This window comes from Chlorocebus sabaeus, chromosome 12 (genome assembly GCF_047675955.1).
Source record: "Chlorocebus sabaeus isolate Y175 chromosome 12, mChlSab1.0.hap1, whole genome shotgun sequence".
Classification (NCBI taxonomy): Eukaryota; Metazoa; Chordata; class Mammalia; order Primates; family Cercopithecidae; genus Chlorocebus; species Chlorocebus sabaeus.
In genome coordinates this window covers 84,968,985-84,984,061 of record NC_132915.1, presented here as the reverse complement: position 1 = coordinate 84,984,061, position 15,077 = coordinate 84,968,985, and the positions used below count along the sequence as shown (strand labels likewise).

Genomic DNA, 15,077 nt, shown 5'->3' with positions numbered 1-15,077 from the left:
ACCTGTGACTAAGGGGGTGGGGGTCAAGAACGCAGGTTTTGAGCCAAACTTACTAAAGTTTGAAGCAAAACCCTGCCATAAATTAGCTGTAATCTTGGGCAAGAGGTTTATCCTCTTCAGTAATGCTTTGAACTTGCCTGACACATAGTAAGACACAGTGTTTGGTATGGGTTAACAGTGGTGATGATGAAGATTATGATAACAGCAAAGGAAGAGGAGGGGGTAGAAAGAGGAGAATGAAAAGCAAAAGGCTGGGCACAGTGGCTCAAGCCTACGCCTGTAATTCCAGCATTTTGGGAGGCAGAGGTGGACCGATCACCTGAGGTCGGGAGTTCAAGACCAGCCTGACCAACATGGAGAAACCCTATCTCTATTAAAAATACAAAATTAGCTGGACATAGTGGCGCATCCCTGTAATCCCAGTTACTCAGGAGGCTGAGGCAGGAGAATCACTTGAACCTGGGAGGCGGAGGTCGCAGTGAGCCAAGATCATGCCATTGCACTCCAGCCTGGGCAACAAGAGCGAAACTCTGTCTTTTTTTAAAAAAAAAAAAAAAAAAAAAAAAGAGAGAGAGAGAAAATAAAAAAGAGACAGAGGAAGAAGAGGAGAGGAGTGGAGGAGGAAGAGAAGATGGAGGAGGAGAAGGAGGAGGAAGAGGAGGAAAAAAGCAGCAGCAGCATTTGTTGTAATATAGAGGGAGAGGTGGCTCCAGGAGTCAAAACCTCCTGAGGAATAAGGAGTCACTAACTCCGTCAGCTAGTAGGATTCTAAGAGAAGGTCTAGAGACATGGTCAGGAGCCTCTCCACGGCCAAGAAACTCCTCTGCTTTTCTGTCCTATAATAGTGCCAGCACCCTGCTGGGCCTGCCAAAACCAACAACAATAAACATGTATTTAGAAACCAAATGTGCTAATCACCATACTAGGTGCTAGAGACTTTAAAATGAATTAGACCCAGCCTCTGTTTTCAAGGATCTTATAGTCTAGTAGATGGGGGTGGGACGGGGGGACAGACTCATAGGTGACCATGGAAAAGGGAAAAGCCAACCGACCTGAGTACCAGGTTAAGCTTTCAGTGAAGAACTGGGTGCTCGGGGTAAAGAAGCCACTTCTGACTGGAGGCATCTAGGAAGAGGGAGCAGAGGCTTTGGCTCCTTGGATCTGAGAGAAAGCTTAAAAAAAAAAAAAAAAAAAAACCGAGTCTGCATCTGAAAAGAACAAGAATCAAGCAGTTCCAGGGTTCTAAGTAGCAGAAAATGAATGCATAATTCTGACTATGCCTTGGAATGAATGTACTCCCACTGTTTTGCCACCTTTGTCTCTTCTGCTTAGGATTCAAAATCCTGAAGGTTCTTTCTTTGGGTTCGAGAAGGCAAACCATCAGGAATTTCCATCTGGGAGCAGGTTCATTTCCCAAAAGAAATTTCAGCCGGTGTTGCCAAGAGTGGGAAAAAGATAAAGGTGATGAAAAGGAAATAAACATCAACTAGAGCCTGGGCAGACAGAGCTGGTTTCCACCCAGTCTCCTCTGATTTCATTCAAAAAGGCAAAATACTCAATTTAAAATTCCTCCTACCAACCCTGCGCGCACACACACATGCACACACAAAACGTGGGCACCCACACACCAACATCTTTGAAAATAGGAGTAGTTGTAAGATCCAGTTCTGCCCAATGAGATGTAGGTAATATTCAATGAGTGGAGGTCCTGGTTAACTTCTCTGAAAGAAAATGTCCCCTTTGGTTTTTTATCCTGCCCTTCTTTGCACCCGAAAATAATTGTGATGGCTGGAGGAACAACAGCCATCTTACAACCTGAGGCTGAAAGCTATACTCTAGGGTTGGGGTTGGGTAACTTTGTAAAAGAAGGAAGACTAAGTGCTCGATGACTTTGTAAAATTATTTACTTTTTAGTAGAGACGTCGAAACTCAAGCAGCCTAATTCCAGAACCCATATTACAATTAGTTTGATGAGTGTTGGTAGCAGGAGGTTTGGGGGTCTCCTTCCATTAGTACTCAGATCAAATGGCCCTACGCAGGAAGCCTTGCTAATTCCCAGGATAAATCAGGATTCCTTCATTTTATAAGTTCATGGCTCACTGTCATTTTCCCTCTGGAAAGTTACCACAGTTATTTGTGTCTCTATTTGTATGATGCCTGCATCTACTACCAGACTCTAAGCCTAGCAAGATATAGATATGGATCTAGTTTTAGAGCCATATCTCCATCTCCATTGATCTATCTATCTATCTATCCCTATCTGTCTACCAACCTACCTATATAGAGCCTTTGTATTCCTGATGCCCAGCACAGTGCCTTGCATAACATAGGCCCTCTAATGTTTGCCAAGAAAATAAATGAACAAATGAATGAAAGCCATGAATTGAAACCACATCTTCAGAATCCTCCATCACCTTTATTTCTAGCAAGAAAAACAAGATGCGAACAAACAAATTTAGGAGTTCTCAGTTCTTTATAAGAACATAGACACCTCTTGTAGATTCAAGGGCTGATTGTTCAACGCGTTGGCCCCTCAGGAACTTCCTCTGGGCATCACATGGCTTCTCAGGATGCACACAGATTACAAAGGGCATGTCTGGTTTCCTCTTTAGGAGAGATTGAGTGAAAGAAGAATCTGGTCCTATCTGAAGTCTGGGGATCATGTGGGTGTGATTATCAAGATTCATGCTCTGTGCCACTCCCCTGAGAGACCCCCAGGCTGTCCCCCCAACACCTCCACCTCTGATCAGTCTCCAGGGTCAGTGGCAGAAAGCAGCAAGCCTTTCCACGGCTCTGAATTTGAGCTGCTTGTGCATTGAGCACTGTCAGAGCCACATCAAAGGCTAAGGTTGGGTTGCCAGGTCTACACTGAAAGTCCTCAGGAGCCACAGCTCGGGAGGCAGGGGCTCTGGAGGCGCCCCCAGCTCCCTGGGAGACCAGGTACTTTCCTGATGAGAACATATCACTCAGCTCTTCCTGTGCTTTTACTGTAAACTCTTGGCTTATTATGCACTAAGAGGAAGGACAGAGGGGAAAGAGACAGACAGAGACAGAAAGACAGGGGAGGTTGACTTGAAAGATGCACAGCAAACAGCAACTGATTCTTACATGTTCAGACCTGTGAGTGACAGGCCCCACTGAGAGACAGAGACTGAGGCCCAGAGAGGGAAAGTGGCTTGCTCATGCCCAGGAAGCTGAGAGAGCAGAGAGGAAAACCCAGGGCTCTTTAGCCAGTTCTCTTTCCACCACATCTACACAGTCACTCTTCCGGAAAACCCTCTAGGATCCAGAAATGAATTGAGCTCTCTTTGATAAGAGAGGCCCCCAAGAAGGAGCAGGGGGACAGCAATTATAGGTACTGAGAGCCAAGTATGCTCACGGCACAATGGCGGACTCAAGTGTCATCCCTTCCAGCATGTGACAGTCACTGCATCTCAGAAAGTACGTAAATGAAAAAAGCCAAGGCCTCTGCCCTCACTGAACTCCCAGTCTACTGGGAGAGTCAGACATGCACCCAGCTCCATCCAATACCTGGCATCCTTGGAAAAGGGTTAGCAGTACACAGAGGAAGGATTTGATGGTCAAGGTGGGAGGGGTGCAATGGGAATCAGGAAAGATGTCCTGTCCTTCCGGGTAAATATGTGTTCACTGGTGGAAGAAAGGTCACCACAAGCAGAGGGACATGGGCAGCAGAGGCCTCAAAGTCAGAAAGTACATGGTGTAATCCTGGTGAGTCACCCTGTGGCTGAGGCTTAGCTTGTTTGTAGGGGACAGTTGCAGAGAGCTGACTAGGAAGGTAATTTAAACCATTGATGAAAACTGCAAAGCTGGAAGCCTGGCTTTGTGAATGTCCGAGTGCCCAGTGCAGGGCTGAGCACCAAAGACCCATGCTCCACATGAACGATAGTGGGGCCTGATCATTTCCTACCTGGGAGCTTAATGAAGTGTAAAACCATGTTCACATCTCCTACCATCTGGGAGTTTGTACCAAAAAACTCCTAAAGACCACTTACAAAGCAGTACCTATCAAATACTGCATATTCTGAAGCACAGAAGTCCTGTGGTAGACATGAGTGTGAGTGGCCAACATAACCCCATCACCCATCTACAAGCTTTATGAAATGGCTTACAATTAATTCTTCCAAAGAATAAAGAGATAAGAGACCTGAGATGCAGAGACAAACACATGGCAAGATGGATGACATCTAAGTCTACCACTGTGCCTATGTATGCTTGGCTTTCTCTATTTATTTATTTATTTATTTATTTAGAGACAGAGTCTCCCTCTGTTGCCCAGGCTGGAGTGCAGTGGTGTGATCTCGGCTCACCGCAACCTCCACCTCCCGGGTTCAAACAATTCCCTTGCCTCAGCCTCCAAGGAGCTGGGACTACAGGTGCCTGCCACCATGCCTGGCTAATTTTTGTATTTTCAGTAGAGACTGGGTTTTGCCATGTTGGCCAGGCTGGTATTGAACTCCTGACCTCAAGTGATCCACCCACCTCAGCTTCCCAAAGTGCTGGAATTATAGGCGTGAGCCAGCACATCCGGCCTGGCTTTGTCTTTTAAAAGAAAGAATTTTCTGGGGTGCTTTGCTTTTCCTCATCCTCATCCCATCATAGCAGAGGATGCCTTTTTTCCACCTCAATCCACATTAAGGGTCTTTTAAGAGGGTACACAGAGAGTTAGACCAGAGGCCCCCAGAGTGAGACACTTTTGAACTCTGGCAAGTAAAGGGAATACTATCTACTGGACCTTTTAAACCTGGAGTCTTATTTTACTCTGTTGTATGCCCAAAACTGAACATAAATTGAATATTAGTAACCCACCTGCAACATGCTCTTCTCAGTCCTTGCAATGATTTGGAGATTTACCTTCACTACTGCATATAGAGATGTACTTCATTCATCTTAACTGCTGTAAGGTGTACCCTCACATTTTACTTACCCATTCCCATGCTTAACCCTTTTATAAATGTAAAAGAAATGCATGGTCAATACTGTGGAGTCCTAGTGAGGGAAAGGAAATCAGGCTGGTGGGGCCAGGGGAAAGAACAAAGAAGAAAGTAGATCAGCTATAAGTCTCTGCCTCTCTCCATGGTCCAGCACGTACAGCCCTCCTGCGCCTAACTTATCACCAGACACCTGCGAGTTAGCTCACTGCAACCTTGGTGTTATCAGTACTGCACAAAGCCCTCTTCAGCATACAGCATGAACACCATTTTATAAAATCCCCAGCAAGCCTTTGTTTTCTTGCAGTCAGCTCCTCTCTTACCGGCTGCCTGTTGCAAACTCGCAACTTATTTTCATACTTTCTTTAATAAATCTGCCTTTCTTCATCTACAGCTGTCTTGGTAAATTATTTCACCCCCATGCCACCAGCCCAAATAGTCATTTCTCACCTGTGACAAATCCAGAAAACTTGGAATATACAAAAGGGGAATACTTTAAAGCCTGTTACACAAAGGGATTATTTAGACAAATCACTCTGGCTGCAGGATGGAGGTTAGGTAAGTAAAGATCAAATAGGAGGCAAGGAGAGACACATCCTTGTCTGAGAGAACAATGATCTGGTCACAAGTGATGACTACAACCCAGACTTCAAAGTCCAAGTTGCTCTGGCTTCAAACCCCAACCTTTTTTTCTTTTTTTCTCCATGATGACATATAATATACTCATAGCAGGGTGCTTGTCAAGACATCAAACAGGTTATCTGTTGAGATGAATTTAAAATATAAGTTAGCCATTCTTCTATTTAGATAGATTTTTAAAAAAAGAAATCACCTAGAAAAAAACACTTCTGTGGTCCCCTAGAGTTACATAAATGTAGGTGATACTTGCAGTGGGGCAAGGGGAGCCCAAGACAGAATCATGTATTATTGCATTAGAGCTGTCACTTCGGGAGACCAGGGGTACACAAAGCAAGGGGGTATACCCAGAGATGGACCAATTTATTTAAGGAGTACAGGGAATGGTTGCTTACTTTTGTGAAATGGTATGCATGTATTCTTAAGTTAATATTGTTTTATTGTTTTATGACATTCTGGGAAACCAAAATGTGGATAGTTGCAGAGAAAACCAACAGAAAGCATTAATCCTGGGAAGTAATTGATATTAATGTCACTCACTTCCATGATGTTTTGTATAGTTAAGCACTTTGCATAATCAAGCATAAATTTACTCTGCTCGGGGGGAACAAATAAGACCACTAAATATTAACATTCTCATTTCTTCTTGCCTCCTTTGCCCTCTGCTCTCTGGCCACCTGTAGTTGATAAGAAGAATAAAGTAGAGTAGAAAATCTAGTACTAATGTTGTGCTACTCCGCTGTGGCTAATATACAAATCCCAAATGTCAGATAGGGTAAGCCAGAATGGAATTTACGCAATTGGGTGTGAGTTCTTGCTCTGCCGTTGATGAGCTCTGTGACCTAGGTCACGTTCATGGAGCTTGTAAATGGCTACAATCACGTAGACTTTACATTTGTGTTGCTCTGAGCATTAGTAAATGAAATAACATTTACTAGAAAATGGTGTGCACACAATAAATAAGTAATGGATGGAAGCAGGAGATGTGCTTATCTGTCTATCTGCTCCTCCTCATTCCTTTAATTCCTTGACTCCACCCAGGAAAATTCAATTTGAGGTTTACACACTAGGCACGAAATGTTAATGAGGGATGGTGGGCAGCTATGGCAGGCATTCCTAAACATTCCTCCTAAGTATTGCACTCAGCCCTGGAGGAACCAGGCTCCAAGGTAGGGGCCTCTAGCCAGGTCCCTGGTGCCATGCCAGGGCAGGGTGCCCCAAGATAATGTGGAGATCCCCAAATACCTACACCTCTGCCTCAAGCACTCCACAGAGTTAAACAGCCCCAGCATTTAAATTGGACGTGGGCTGTTTGTCACAATCTATGTTAATATCAGAGAGGTGCTTGAAAAATTGAGAGGCATTCCCGTAATGCCATGCATTTGAACTACTTCCTAAGCATGTGTATATGGATCATCTCTTTTGGTCTTTGTAACAAACTCATGGGGTTCACTGGGCAGGTACAAGTCTCTTACCTTTGCAGGTGAAGAAACTGCAGTGAAAAGGTAATGCATTTTGCTCATGGTCACAAAATTATCATGTGGTAGTGTCAAGGTGAAACCCAGAGGGTTCATCACTAGACTGACCTATTGTGTCAAGGACATACTCAGCTTAGACATCCATCGATGCCCATGAGCACACAACAGCACAACTAATTTTACTGCCCGGACATCATTTCCTATCATACACACCTTAGCTTACCCATCCCATCTCACTGCTGAGTGTATTTCTTAGTAACCATGAGATTCTTAAATAAAACATAAGTTTAAAAAGACAGGTAATTATAATCTTTTCCATTCACACTTCAAATTAACACTTGGTACAAATGATGTACTCCCAACTCTGCAGCGGCTTTTGCTACTGGTCTCCTGAACCGTATAGAAAAAAACGAAGACACCAAGGACTCAGCCTTCCACCTCTTTGGCACTTCCTCAAAGCCAATGTACTGGACCTCCCAATGTATTCCAAGATAGGATTATATTAACATATTATTTCATCTAAGATTATAACCGTAATTATTAACAAGAAGACATGTTCATTAAGAAAAAATTTTAAATATGGAAAAATATGAAAATGAAATCATCCATAATTCCACCCTATGTGCATGTGTGTATATGTGTGTGTGTGTGTATATATATATATATATGTTTATATATGTATGTATGTGTGTATTTGCGTGGGTGTTTCTATGCTTTTCTTCTTCCTACGCTGATGAAGCTTGTGGTCCCAACCCTCTTCCACACACACTCACACTCTGTGGGCAGGAGGAACACAAATCCTCATGTGGCTTCCTTTCTACTTATAGAGTGCAGTGTGGGGACACCATGCCTAGGAATCTTATGAGGCCTTAGATGCAGAAAAGTGGCTGTTTGAAAATTTCTTCCTGGTCTTTTTGTGGGCATCATGGGTTGAGGGCTTTATAATTGTGTCCCCTTCTTTAAAAGTGGAAAGGCGGCTGGGCACGGTGGCTCACACCTGCAATCCCAGCACTTTGGGAGACGGAAGCGGGCAGACCACAAGGTCAGAAGTTCAAGACCAGCCTGGCCAACATGGCAAAACCCCATCTCTACTAAAAATACAAAAATTAGCTGGGCTTGGTGGCAGGTGCCTGTAATCCCAGCTACTCAGGAGGCTGAGGCAGGAGAATTGCTTGAACCTGGGAGGCGGAGGTTGCAGTGAGCCGAGATCATGCCATTGCACTCCAGCCTGAGCGACAAGAGCAAGACTCTGTCTCAAAAAAAAAAAAAAAAAAAAAAAAAAAAAAAAAAAAAAAAATGGTGGAAAGGCTCTGGAGGACTGCCAGTTCCCCAGATAGACCACCGTTTATCAGCAAAGGCCAGTTTTCACTGACCAAATATGGGAGAGTACTGCCTTGAACAAGTTTTAGCATGTCTTAGAAAAAGGAGGTCCAGGGTTTGGGGGTCTGGATTCCAGTGTTGCAGGCAGGTCTTTGTCATCTGATATCTTGGGGTTGGTGGACGCTGAGAGGCTAGAGGCTTGGAGGCAGTCTTGCTAAGTAAATGGCTGTTTGATAAGCAAAAGGGTTTTTCCAGTTGAGCAATCTATTGTCTTAGGAGAGATGATGTCTACCCAGATGAGCATCCAATTGGCCTGGGCAGAATAAATGGGTTTTCATGAAATGCCTGAGGTTAACAATGAAGTTATTTACTGGTTTACAGCTTTATCTTCCTGGGCAAGAATTTTCTGGAACAAATGGTAAAGTCATATTGGGCCTTGGTTCCGAGTCCTGATTAGCAAACTTAAACCACCACCAAACTCAGTAGCAGCATGGAGGAGTGACTGAGCCCCAACAAAACATTTGACAATGTCTGGGGACATTTTTTGTTATCTTCACTGGGAAAAGGTGCTTCTGACACCTAATTCACAAGTTAGGAGTGCTGTTCAACATCTTACATAGCACAGGACAGGCCCCTACCCCTGCAACAGGGAATTATCCAGGCTAAAATATCAAAATAGTCTTTTGATATTTTACTCTTAAGGTAAGAGACTCTGACCTATAAGAAAATGAAGATTCACTCTGAGGACATTTGAAGAGGGAAAGGAGAAACAGGGACCAGAGGGCAAGAAAGCAAAGTTAGAAAGATGAGGGGACCCCTGGGAAGGGACCAACTTAAAAAGAAGTCTGGGACCGACCATATGACTGATTACATCATATTATTAGTGATGTTTTATGGTCAACATTGTAGTAAAGCATTTGCCTACATCGTTAAATATTTTTTGAAAACATGGCTTTTAATGGTTTCATAATATCTTCATATATGCCTGTGCCATAACTTTTTAACTAAGTCCTTATTTTTTGCGGGCAGAGTGTTTCTGATTTTCTGATGTTGTCAGTCATAGAGCAATGAGCACGTATCAATACATCTTTGTGAACATCAGGTTGTTTCCTTAAACTCTTAGACAAAAAATTGTTACATGAAAGGACATACACGTTTTCGATCATTTGAAATACGTTGCCAAATCAGTTTTCAGAAAGACTCCCCAATATAGATTTCCACAGAATTTATAGAGAGTTGTTGGGACTTTTTTTTTCAATGTTTATGCTAAGGGACCAGTCTCTACCATAAAAGATTTTTCTACCTGATTCTTCCCACTCTTTCTTCCAAAAAATGGATCAATTTAGAAATATTGTGCTACTATGGCTGCCTCAGCCTTCCAGATACCCATTCTCCCTTTTATGGAATTATTAGGAGTAGTTGAAAGTTGAGAAAGCAATTACCTCCCTAATGATATCCTAGAAATGTGAACCTTTTAGTTTAACATCAAGTGATTCCATTTGAAAAGAGGGAAGAAGAATTGATAAGCATCTAACATACCACCCCACCTTTCAAAATGGAAGAAGTAAGATCTAAAGAGAAGATACTGTTAGCCTCACAGAACCAGGGGAAAGTTGAACCTAAAATCCAAATTCTTTATTCTTTATCCAGTGTTATTTCTGCTGAGTCCAGTTTCCAAAAATACAGATAAAAAAAGACTTTAACACATGACATTTTCATCGATAAAGAAAATTGGGCTGAGAAGAGTTAGGCAGCTTACTTCTGATGACAGAGCTGGTAAGTGGCAGAACTGGACTCCAACAGCTTCTATCCAACTTGACTAGTTGTATTTGGTTAGACTTCTGATGATCCAGAAAGCGAATAGTCCATAGTTAACTTATTCATAGGAAAGCCTCAGGTGAAAATATGATGCTCTCTTTCATATTAATGAATATTATAATATGGAGTTAAATCTAAATTAATTAACTAGCAGATTCCCTTTATAATAAAAAAAACTTATGGTGTACACCATGGTGCTATCATTCTAGCCAACAGTCTACAAACGTACTGTCCTACAGCGTGGTCACTAGACATGTGGAGTTATTGAACACTGAAAATGCAGCTAGTTCAAGTTGAGATGTGCTGTAAATGCACACTACAAAATAAACTTCAAGGACTCAGTATGAAAAAATAAATGTAAAGTAACTTGTTAATAGTGTTTACATGATTAGATAAAATAAATTATTAAAATTCATTTTAGCTGCTCCTTTTTCCTTTATTTACTGTGGCTACTAGAAATTTTTTTTTTAATTTCTGTGTGGCTTATATTATGTTCCCATTGGACAGCACTGGTCTAAACTAATTCTTGCTAATTCTGTGATCAAGGCATCTCAACCATCACCCAGCAGACAGGGCCCTAAAGATGGAGAGTAACTTGATACCTGGTCATCAAAACTGTTGACAACACCCAGAATCTTAAACTGTTAGGTCTGGAAGGAACCTGCGGCAGAGATTTCTAATTGTTCTGCAATACCCATTATCCTCTTCTCTCGGAATAATGGAACCTCAGTTTTTAGCTGGCAACGTATATCAGCTAAGAATATAGACTCTACTTCTGTATTTCCTAATCTACCCTGCAGGTTGGGTGAGCCCATGCGACAAACTTCAGGCCAAGGGAATGTGAGTTGAAGTACTATGTGCAGCTTCCAGGTTATATATTTCATCATTAGAGATTTTTCTTGGCTTTTTATGTTTTCCTGCTTTCAGGAAAAATATAAAGGATCCTGGACCCTGGAGGATTTCTTGGAGTAGAGATACCTATAGCCTACATTTAGGCCTCTACATGAGGAGGAAGGATGTTTCCATCTTCCTTTAATACAACTAATTTAGTCTTAATTAATGCAGATCCTAGAGGTCATTTTTATTTAACACTCCAATATTACAGGATAATTACACATCAGAGAAGACTACAATTACCTAAACTCACACAGCAGCTTAGCATGAGCTAGGTCTTCAACCTAAACCTTCTTATTATTTATCCTTCCATGCCATGCATTGCACTCAGCTAGCTTATCCAATTTACAGAGTCTATAAAAATACATTCCAGAAGATGTGATGCATAAATGAACTATTATCCTTTGGATCTTAGAGATAAGAATTTCAGTTTGCTCATACATTTGTTGTTTTGAACTGCATCCTTAAAACAATGATTTGTGTAAACTACCCATGATGCAATATTAGCTTACTTAAGCGAGAGATGCACAGCCATAAAATAAACTTATTCATGACATCTTGCTGGAGGCACTAAAACAATAAAATGTAATCCTGATGTCACTTGCTGCCTCCCTTCCCTTTAAAATCCAGATAAGACTGACTCAAACGATCAACTCCATGCTTCATGGAAGACCAAAGCCCACAGAATTCTGGGAAAGAAAAAGGGGTGATAGGGGAATGGGGGACTTGTATTCTGATGTCTCCAAATCTAGGTTTCTGATTCTGCAAATGCTGTTTTTTCCACATCGCTATAATCCAGACAAGAAACCCCACTCTTCTTCTATTTCTACACATCTATATACTCATCTTGCACAAAGAGCTAATCAGTGTAATGCATTTACTTGAAGATTTATTTAATAGTTAGAGAAAGGATTATTACATCACAACAACTTCAAATTGGACATTAGGCATCCCCCTTGTGAAATCCTCTTTTGGCCACTCTCTTAGTTTGGGCTGCCATAGCAAATTACCAGAGACTGGATGGCATAAACAGCAAACATTCATTTTCTTACAGTTACAGAGGCTGGGAAGTCCAAAATCAAGGAACCAGCAAAGCTGGTGTCTGATGAGGACACTCTTCCTGGTTTGCAGCTACTTTCTGATTGTGTCTTCATGTGCAGAGAGAGACAGAGATCTTGTGTTTCCTCCCTATTTTATAAGAGCACTCATCCCATCATAAGGGCCCCAACATCACGACCTCATCTAACCTTCTTTACCCCACAAAGATCCCACCACCAAATACCATCACGTGGGGAGTTAGTATTTCAACACGTGAATTTGAGGTGGACACAAACATTCAATCCATAACAACCACCTTATCATAAGGTAATTCCATAAGATGCTTTTCTCAGGGTCACCACTAGGCCATAGAGACACTTTCTTCAAATGCAGACCCAGAAAATATGAATTAGGGAGCAGGGCACTGGTTTAATTTCAACCCCAGCCAGCTGCCTCAGCCAGCCAGTTGAGCAAAGGCAACCTGCACAACCATGCATATTGTTGAAATGTTTACCCTGTGGAGTCCTCAGCCATAGACCATCTTTCTAGTCCCTCCTTCCCTCATCCCCTTATAAACCACTGATCTCTCCTATTCCCCATTGATACAGAGATGAGATATATCACTTAACTCCTCTTATATTCTCAGGCTGGACAGCTTAGCCATAGCTTTTCTTTTGCTTGAACTCCTGACAACCCCTTTGAGGTCTTACCTGCTACTCAAAGAGGCTTCACATATGATCTTTCCAAATAAGAAGGACTCCTTCTACTATAGGCTGGATGTTTGTGTCCCCTCCCCAAATTCATATGTTGAACCCAAATCTCCAGTGTGATAGTATTTGCATGTAGGGCCTTTGGAAGGTGATTATTAGGTCATTAGGGTAGAACCCTCATGCAAGAGAGTAGTGTCCTTATAAAAGAGACCCCAGTGAACTCCCTTGCCACTTCCACCATGTGAGGATGCAGTGAGAAGACAGCAGTCCATGAATGAGGAAGCAGGCCCTCACCAGACACCAAATCTTCCAGCAGCTTGATCCTGGGCTTCTTAGCCTCCAAAACTGTGAGAAATCACTGTTTGTTGTTTATGAGCTACCAGTTTTTATATTCTGTGATAACAGTCTAAGCAGACTTAGATACACTTCATAGATGAATTCTGGTATAAGCTGTTAAGATATTAAAAAGTTTTCTAACTTAGAAAGCAAAAATATATAGTACCTCCAGGCTCTGTCTTTCACAGAGGGAAATATGCAAAAATACCTCCTGAAAAGCTAAGGCTGGGTGGGACCTTTCCCAGAGGGTGGGTGAGATCACAAAGTCCAGACAAATGCCCTGTTATGTGGTTGTCTCTTCAGTCTATACCCAACAAAGGGCTTACCAGCCTCTATTTGATGGACAGTCATTCTCTCTCAAGGCAATTTCTGTATCTTCTATCACTGGACCTAGTTCCATCACGGGATGGATACTTTCTATAGAATATATCCATAGCATAGGTCTAAATGTTTTAACATAGAATTCAAGACTCCTTACACTTTGGAGACCACCTAAATCTCCAGTCTTCTCTTCATCTTCTGCCCTTTGTAACCTCCTTTTCATGCCTCTCACTTTTGTATACATTGCTCTTTCTGCCCTACCTAGAATTCTTTGTCACCTTTCTAAACCTAGAAAAGTTCTGTTATACCATAAAATGTACTGCAACTTCCCCAGGCAGAGTAGTTCATTTGCCCCTTTGTTTTCCTAGAGCTCCTCCTCCAAATCTTCATTATAGCCCACATTAGATCATATTGGAATGCTTCCTTAAATCCTCTGTTGCAGAAGAACTGCATCACCTATTTATCCAGCTCTCAGAACACAACCTAAAATGCAGTGCCTAAGATATATTGGTTTGGATTATTATACAACAACTGTATCCCCTCTTCTCCAAGATAGTCCTGAAACACACAAAAACAATGACCTTGCCCATCTTTAGTCATCTCTTCCCTGGCCAGCCCTTAGTACCTTCCACTGGTCTTTGTGTAGCAGGGACTCCATCCTTGTCTTCTTTACCTGAATATGTTCCTATTTCCTAACTCACTCTGATAACTGGGATTCAATGTCATGTTCCAGAGAGAGCTCTGCAGGGCCCCAAGGACCATACCTGAAAGAGATACATGATTGTGCTTAAGTAATTGTTCAAGATTGCATTCCCCTACTGGAGCAGTAGATGGTAGCTCAGATCAGGACCAGTTAGATCACTAGACCTACCTCAACAGGTGTACCATATAGGGCCCTCGGGTACACCTGCCCTGCACCTGGCTTCCTCCTGAGTCCTCACAGCTCTGAGCCGTCCTGTGCACCCTACTTTCACAACTGCCAACTTTTTTCAACTGTTTCTTAGATTTTTTAAATTGACTATTTAAAATTATTGCACAAATTAATGCACATTTATTATAGAACCTATAAAATACAAACAGAGCTTAAGAAGAAAATAAATATCATCTAAAACCTCACCCTTAGAGATAACACTATTAACATTTTGATATTCTTTCAGATTCATTTTCTGCATAGAAAGCTATTTACATTTTTAATCAAATTCTATCATCCCATACATGCCATTTTGTAAACCATATTTTTGTGCAAAAATTATGCTGTCACAAACACCTGTCCGAGTCATTAAAAATATATCTTACATAGGAATTCTTAGCATAGTGTCCCATGGACTGACTTCAGGAAAATTGAAGGACCTTCTGAAATTGTAAGTTGACATTTGTGTGCATGTGCATAGCTTTTTCTGGGGACAAGCTCTATGGCTCTTGAAGCCCCAAAAGGGTCCATGTGGCTGGGTGCAGTGGCTCATGCCTGTAATCCCAAAACTTTGGAAGCACGAGGCAAGAAGATCACTTGAGGCCTGAAGTTTGAAACCGGCCTAGGAAGTATAGCCAGACCTCATCTCTATGACAAAAAAATATTT

At 42.0% G+C, this 15,077-nt stretch overlaps 1 long non-coding RNA gene across 2 annotated transcripts in view; it reads right to left on the bottom strand.

The window, feature by feature from the left end:
• Positions 1–2,197: 2,197 nt before the first annotated feature.
• LOC119619052 (uncharacterized) overlaps positions 2,198–15,077 on the bottom strand; it is a 37,853-nt gene continuing 24,973 nt past the window's right edge. Inside the window, exons 4-5 of one of the 2 annotated variants that reach the window (XR_012094866.1) lie at positions 14,126–14,264; positions 2,198–5,710 (exon numbers count right to left, since the gene is read on the bottom strand). This is a non-coding gene — a long non-coding RNA (uncharacterized lncRNA). Of the gene's footprint in view, positions 5,711–8,418; positions 14,265–15,077 lie in introns of those variants that run through there. The other variant, XR_005235420.2, reaches the window with a different exon arrangement.